At 43.0% G+C, this 6,664-nt stretch overlaps 1 protein-coding gene across 1 annotated transcript in view; it reads right to left on the bottom strand.

The window, feature by feature from the left end:
* bmp16 (bone morphogenetic protein 16) overlaps positions 1-5,016 on the bottom strand; it is a 7,891-nt gene extending 2,875 nt beyond the window's left edge. The window contains exon 1 of the mRNA XM_082502568.1: positions 4,421-5,016. The gene's annotated coding sequence lies outside the window, so the exon portion shown is untranslated. The remainder of the gene's footprint in view (positions 1-4,420) is intronic.
* Between the last annotated feature and the right edge of the window lie 1,648 nt (positions 5,017-6,664).

Genomic DNA, 6,664 nt, shown 5'->3' with positions numbered 1-6,664 from the left:
AGAAGTTGTTTGCTTGCTACTCCTGGTTGTAGAAACAGTGCTACTTTGTTTTTTCTTTGTTAATTTATTGCAGGCTTCTTCCCCTGGAGATCCATTTATCTCACAGGACACCTAAGCAGCAGTAATTAAACAGTCTCGATCTGTAATTTAATCATGCTGCATGTTTGTGTGTGCTCTACTCTAGTAGTGCTGTTTGTGTGTGTGTGTGGATGCCTGTGATGTGTTTGGTATTTACAGAGACCTGATAGAGTGACATGTAGCCAGATTTTTTTCTTCCTTTTTTTTTTTTTCAAATGACTTGAGAAAATACTTATTCAAGAATTAAGTAGCTTTTTAAAAATATTTTTTATTTGAGGTCTAATTTAATTAACCCCTTAATTATAGGAAGATTAAAGATGTATCTCAGGCATCAAATAGCAGACCTAAATGCTCAGTTTAGTCTGATGTCAGGGTAAATTCTGGTATTTTAATTACAAAAAACAAAAAAAATAGTGCCGCAATAAGTGCTCACTGACTGTAAGCCAGCTGAATAATTGGACTTCATGTCTTCTACAGTGATGTGATCAAAACAAATGAAAGCTTTTAATGTCACAGTTTTGAAAAATATGAGCTTTGGGGCAGCATTACTAGTAATGCCACTGCAAATCAATCAAAACAAATCTGCATTAGTTAAATCATGAATTCAAGGCTGCCGTCATGCACAGAGGTATCCACCACACAATTACAATTGTGTTGTTTTATTTTGCAAATAGAACAAAAAGAAAAGAAAGACAAGAAATGGGACATCCGTAATCTCCCTAGAGTTTAGATGTGCATGCACTGGCATGCTCTGCTCAGCACACACGTTGTATTCCCAACGTTGGGTCATCCACAGTTAGATTCATTTGTACCTGCACAGCCCAGCTGCATGTAACCTCCCTATTTCTTCCATATTCCTGCCTGCTTCACTCACTTACTGCACATACAAATGGGTGAAAAGATTATATTCGCAGTCACTAATTTGACTTGAAACCCACAGATGCTGCAAGAGCACTCTTTTAGCTACACTTGATTGTGTTGGCAGGGCATTCAGTGCTGGAACGCGATCACAGACAGGGGTCACACAAATACTACTGCGACCCGGCCAACACCCTACATCTCTGTAGTATGAGTGTTAATAAGTGAGTGAATAATTGCAAAGCAGCAAGGTAATGGCTAGCTTGACCTGAAAAGGAGCTGAGATGTTAAAGGGTCAGTGCAAAGGTGCAAAACTTGTTTACCAGGCAGAAAAGAAAAATCTGCACTGCAAATCAGATGAACTGCTGCACAGTAAAGAAGAACAGAACAATAAACCCCATCTGCATCTAAATTTATGTCTTTTGCAGGACTTTAAGTTTGGCTTTATCTTTTTTCTCGTCCAAGTGCTCACCTATCTCTCGCTCATTCTCGCTTCTATCTCTTTATCTCTCGCCTGTAAGGGACAGAGAATCGATTAGGGCCTCTACAGCGAGATAACAGAGGAGTTTATGACTGAGTAAACACATAATGACGCTGTAATGACAGCTAATCTTACCACGCTGTCAGAAAAAAGGTTAAAAGGAGGTCACAGGTGTGAAGGTGTGTATTTTTTATGTATATGTGACTGTGGGTATGTGTACTGTGTGTGGTACGTGGCTCAAAGGGCAAGCCTGGGAAAATAAGCCACCTCTAGCGTGGGATTGTTGCTAGCTGGCCATTAAACACCACATCCAGTGCTGTTTCACCTGAGGCAACGCAGCAGAGGACAATTACAGATTAGGAACTGCCGGACAACCTCTCCCATATATTGTGGAGGCTTGTAAAGCAGATTAAGGACAACAACACCACATCTCTCCTGTACTTTCCTCACCTACAAAACCACCCTGAGGTACAAAGGTTAGGTTGTCACACAGAAGGGTGTGTCACAGCTGCAGCGAGGAAGAGGAACAGGGGCAAAAACAGAGAAAGAAGTTTGGAAACAGTGTCCTACACTGCTTTTCAGGCTCTTTGTTTCCTCCCTGGGTGTCTGCCTTATGAATGGTTCAATCCACTTTCAAGGGAGGGCAAAGAGCATCCAGACTTAATTTAGATGTTTTATGTGTTCTGTGAATCTGAGTGGGTGGCACCCAGATGTCAGCTCATTCAAGTTGGCTAGAAAAACTGACATTTTTATGATTACATTCCCCAGTTCCTTATTTTATCTCTGACTTGTTTATACCTTTCCTCTGGCTTAAACAATGAAATGTTCTGGAAGGATAAATGAGGAGAGCCGTATAATGAAGGGGGTCAGGGATAAGGCGAAATGAAAGGTATGGAGTTCAACAGCCGTGTTTGTGTGTCTTTCCCCTCTGTGCTCAGCCTATGAGACTTATTATATGTGACCTGACCTCATGAGCAGACAGCTGAGTGACCCTGGCATGCGGCGGACGAGTGTGGCTGCTGGTCTGCCCCGCGTCTTTCTGAACTCACTGATTAAAACCTCTGACCTCTGACATCCGTTTCTCTTTCTGCCCCTCTTTTTATCTGTTTATTTCAAACTCTGCTCCCTTTCCCCTTCCTCCTTCCTCCTTGCATTCCTTGAACTTTGTCCTTTTGTTGTCATACACCACCGTATATAACCCTGTTTTACTTTTCTTTAAGCACAGTCCCTCATGTCCCCTTCAAACCATCTTTTTTTCCTTTATTCTCTTACATCTTTTGTTCTTCCCTGTTAAAATGTCACTTTTCATGCTTTTCTGCATCACCTTCCCATTTTCCTATGGACTTTCTCCCACTCCATCTCCCCCATTAGTTCCGCTCTTTTTTTCCTAGGTCTTAAAATGAATGGTGTTTTTGCGGAAGAGTGCGGCAGACTGTTGCCGGGCCAGGGGGCCGGAGTGTCACCACAGCCGGCTGATTTATCCACTGCCGCTGTCTTCATGTTACGCCTGGTCCCTCAACTTTCCCTTCCTGTTGTTCTTCCCGTGTTTCTTTTCCTAAATTCCTCCTCTCACTCTCCCTGATTTCTCTCCCCCCCTTCCAAGCTCTCATTTTTCTATGCTGCCGTCCCATTCTTTCAGAACACGATACGTGCAGCGTACATGCCACAGGGTTCATTTTCAGGCTCTGAGCTAACTCATTTTCTTGAAACTGTGCCATGTCGGATAGCCTCATGGGTCCAGATATGATGTGCAGTGTGCATATACACACCTGGGATCACTTCTGAGGATACATCTGTACTGGCTAACACTTTTCCCCCCCATTAAAATGTATAAAGTGAACATACAGTCACTATAATTAAATGTGAGGTTAAGCCTGTACCATACTCCCCATACTTAACTCATCATTAATGGTTTACTCTGGGCTGTGGAGTTAATACATAATGGGGGTGGGGTGAAAAATGTCCAAAACAGTTGCAGTTGTGGCTCTACTTTCTGAGGCGTAACAGATGAAATCATTAGAACAATATTCCAGGTAGGCTGCTGTAGAGTTTTATTGGAGTCTATTAGAACAGCACTCTAATTCATCCCAGCTGGACTGATTAGTTGGTTAATGACCCAGGCGTCCATTTCTGCTCTACACATACAGAACATACACGCACTTGGATACAAATGTGTCCGAGCACAGAGCACCACAGAGCTTAAACACAGGCTAACAGCCAGGCAGAGTGAACCTAACACGGAAAAAAACTTGCCAATATATGTAACAGTGAAGGGTTGTAAAAATGTGAGACAACTTTGATATAGATTTAGAGTTAGCTCGAAAACACACTGTTTCCACAGCTTAACTGTAAATTGCTTTTTCTGGCTGGTCACATCTACATGCACATGCCTACGTGCACTGTTTTTTTTGGCTTAAGTCTCAATTGTGAGGTAGAACAGAGCATCAGTAGTTCAGCATGTATTCACAGCTTGTCTCTTTCATCCTCTGTTCCTCAGCCCGGGATGCTGCACAGAGATCTCACAAGTGCATTGTGGTTAACAGGAGGCCCTACTGAGGCACAACACTGTAACAGCATCAGTGGAAATACTGACATATCTAACCCATGACTGCTGAAAGCTCAGAGACTGCCCTCGTTGTGTGTCTGACAGCTAAACCGATGTGAAATACAGAACAAAAACACACCTCTGCTTTTCACATTAAAGCTGCTGAGCAATAACACTGAGGGCCAATTCATACTTCGCATGTTGCACAGCGTTGGCGAGTTACGTCATGCTCTTTGAACCCATAATGGGCACATTATTCTCAGACAAGTTGCTTACCTGACAAGAGGTAGATTGAGCAATACAGTGGGCCAGCAGTGTATTCATATACACGAGTGTGTTTTTCCCAGCGGAGACTAATGGTTTCAGCAGTGCAGTTCCTGTGGCCTGTGGTTTGACAGACAGATCTATGCATGTGTGTGTGAGAGACAGAGACAGAGGGACAGGGATGTAGTACTCACGTCCAGGTGTAGTGGGATGTATGCAGAGTCCATGGTTTATCCTTGAGCTCCAGTGTTACGATCCCTCGGCTCTCACTCCCACTCCTTTGGACAGAATGGAGAAAGTGGACTGTTTACCTCTGTCTCTTTACCTCTCTCAGAGAAGCCAGTGCATGTCTTTCCTATGTCTCTTATGCAAATGTACTGTAGGTAAAGTTGCTTGCTCCATGCTTCTCTCCCTGTCTACTCCCTCGCTCAGCTCCTCATCCTGTTGTCAGTGTCAGATAAGCAAACTCTTAAAAAACATCCACTAGCTTCCCCTCTGCCTGCCTGACCTCTGCTAGTAGGCAACTCCCTTTTCTCTGTCGCCTACACTTCCACCCTTAGTTGTTTAAGACAGACTGGTACCGCTGCTAGAAGTTGCAAGAGGAAAATGTCTGTCTGTCTGTCTGTCTGTACTGTATCACAGGCAACAACTCCTTCTTGTTCCTAAACCTTACTATGTCTCTCTGCTTTCCTCTCCACTCTGTTCCTCCCTTTTGTATCTCCTCCCCCTTCCCTCTCTCTCTTTTCTTGCTCACATACATACACCTACACACACACTCTCTCTCTCTCTGTCTCTCTCTCACACACGCACACACACTTTTTCCTTCTAGTGTCCAGCTGGTAAACCCAATTTAACTCTAAATGACTTTCCTGACCACTCAGATTCTCTCAAATAGTGATGTCACTAAGATCGGCCCTAGTACATTTACAGGCTGTTATCTCTCTCTCTCATACACACACAGAAACACGTACACACATACACACCCATACACACACAAACACATGAGCATGAAAACTTAGAGATATGATAATGTGCACGCCATCACAGTAAATAACATCAAAAGAAACATACACATTTAAATGCACAAAACACACACAAATAAATAAATGAAACATGTTCAAGAGGGACTTTAAAGTCAGCACACACATGCAGACTAACTGTTTTCCTCCTTTACCAAACTCACCTGCGGCGTTTCGTTGGCAACATTTGAATTTTTCCGCCAACATGCTCGCAGACAGTCTCTCCATCATTATAAATACGAGGCCTCATTACTCTGAATGAGAGCGAACGGATTCGGGTACAAGACAAAAAGCTATGAATGGATGACTCATAAGAGCTTTCATGAAGTCACCAGAGCTGAGTGCCGTGATTGGATGAAAGTAAACATCGAGGGGAAAAAAAAGAAAAAGAAAGAGGCTGCACTTCTACACTACGCAAGGTGCATTCGTCCTTCCAGCACAGAGCGGGTGGCGGGTTGAATTTGTATTCATGGGGTGGACCCATGAGAAAACGTCTCTTTAGGATGCACCGTCTCACATATTAGATCTCATCTGGAGAATCACTTGCCCACGTTCCTGTGCTCCTCCTCTCTGTACCCTCCACTTGCTCTTCTAGTCCATTCTCGTATAACCCCCCCCCCAAAGAAAAAAAAAAGACTCATTCACAGACCTCATTCATCCCAAGGCTGTGTGACTGTCTCTGTTGCGCTGTTGCTTTTCTCTTGCAATACACACTGCTGTGATCGGAGCATTCAGTCAAAGTTTTTTGAGGTTCGGGATGGTTTGTAGTGAAAGAATCTTTGACCTGTGAAAGAAGAGATTACATAATGTGAGAGATATATTTATGTCCTGTTTGGTGCTTCTCACTACCACTATGCTCCTATTAGAAGCTGGAATGAAAACATTTGTACAAGCAGATCTTCCGTGGTTAGGTTCTTCTAACTCAACATGACCTCTGACCTCCATGAGGAGTGGTTTAATTGGTTTGATTGTGGATACAAAGGAACTTTTTGGCCTTTGCCACCTCTAAACAAATGTCAACTTCACTATCAGTCAGTGTGTAATTTCTTAGACTGACACAATTTCCTTCAATTTCACTTGGTTCTTGGGTCTGTTGTAGCAAAAAGATATTTGAGGACACATTGGCTCAGATCCATGTTCTCCGAAAACGTTAGAGCACTTATGCAAATATGTGATGTCTTGATAAATCGAGCAGATATTTGAAGTTTACACAGCACCATTCTCGCATGAAAATATCTTAAAAGTTTATTTTGTGACCAGAAAGAGTAATATTTCAAACTCCGCCACTCTGTGTTCCTCCGCCGCAGCCTCCTTTGAGTTTTGGACGAAATGGATTCTGGGATATTGCATTTCGTCATTTCGAGCTGATTGGAGACCAAAACAGCCAATCAGATTTTTTTGCATCCAAGCCTGTGATTG

This window comes from Aulonocara stuartgranti (assembly GCF_965226115.1).
Source record: "Aulonocara stuartgranti genome assembly, chromosome: 14".
Lineage (NCBI taxonomy): Eukaryota > Metazoa > Chordata > Actinopteri > Cichliformes > Cichlidae > Aulonocara > Aulonocara stuartgranti.
Note: the sequence above shows the minus strand (reverse complement) of the source record. Positions and strands in the feature narration are given on the sequence as shown.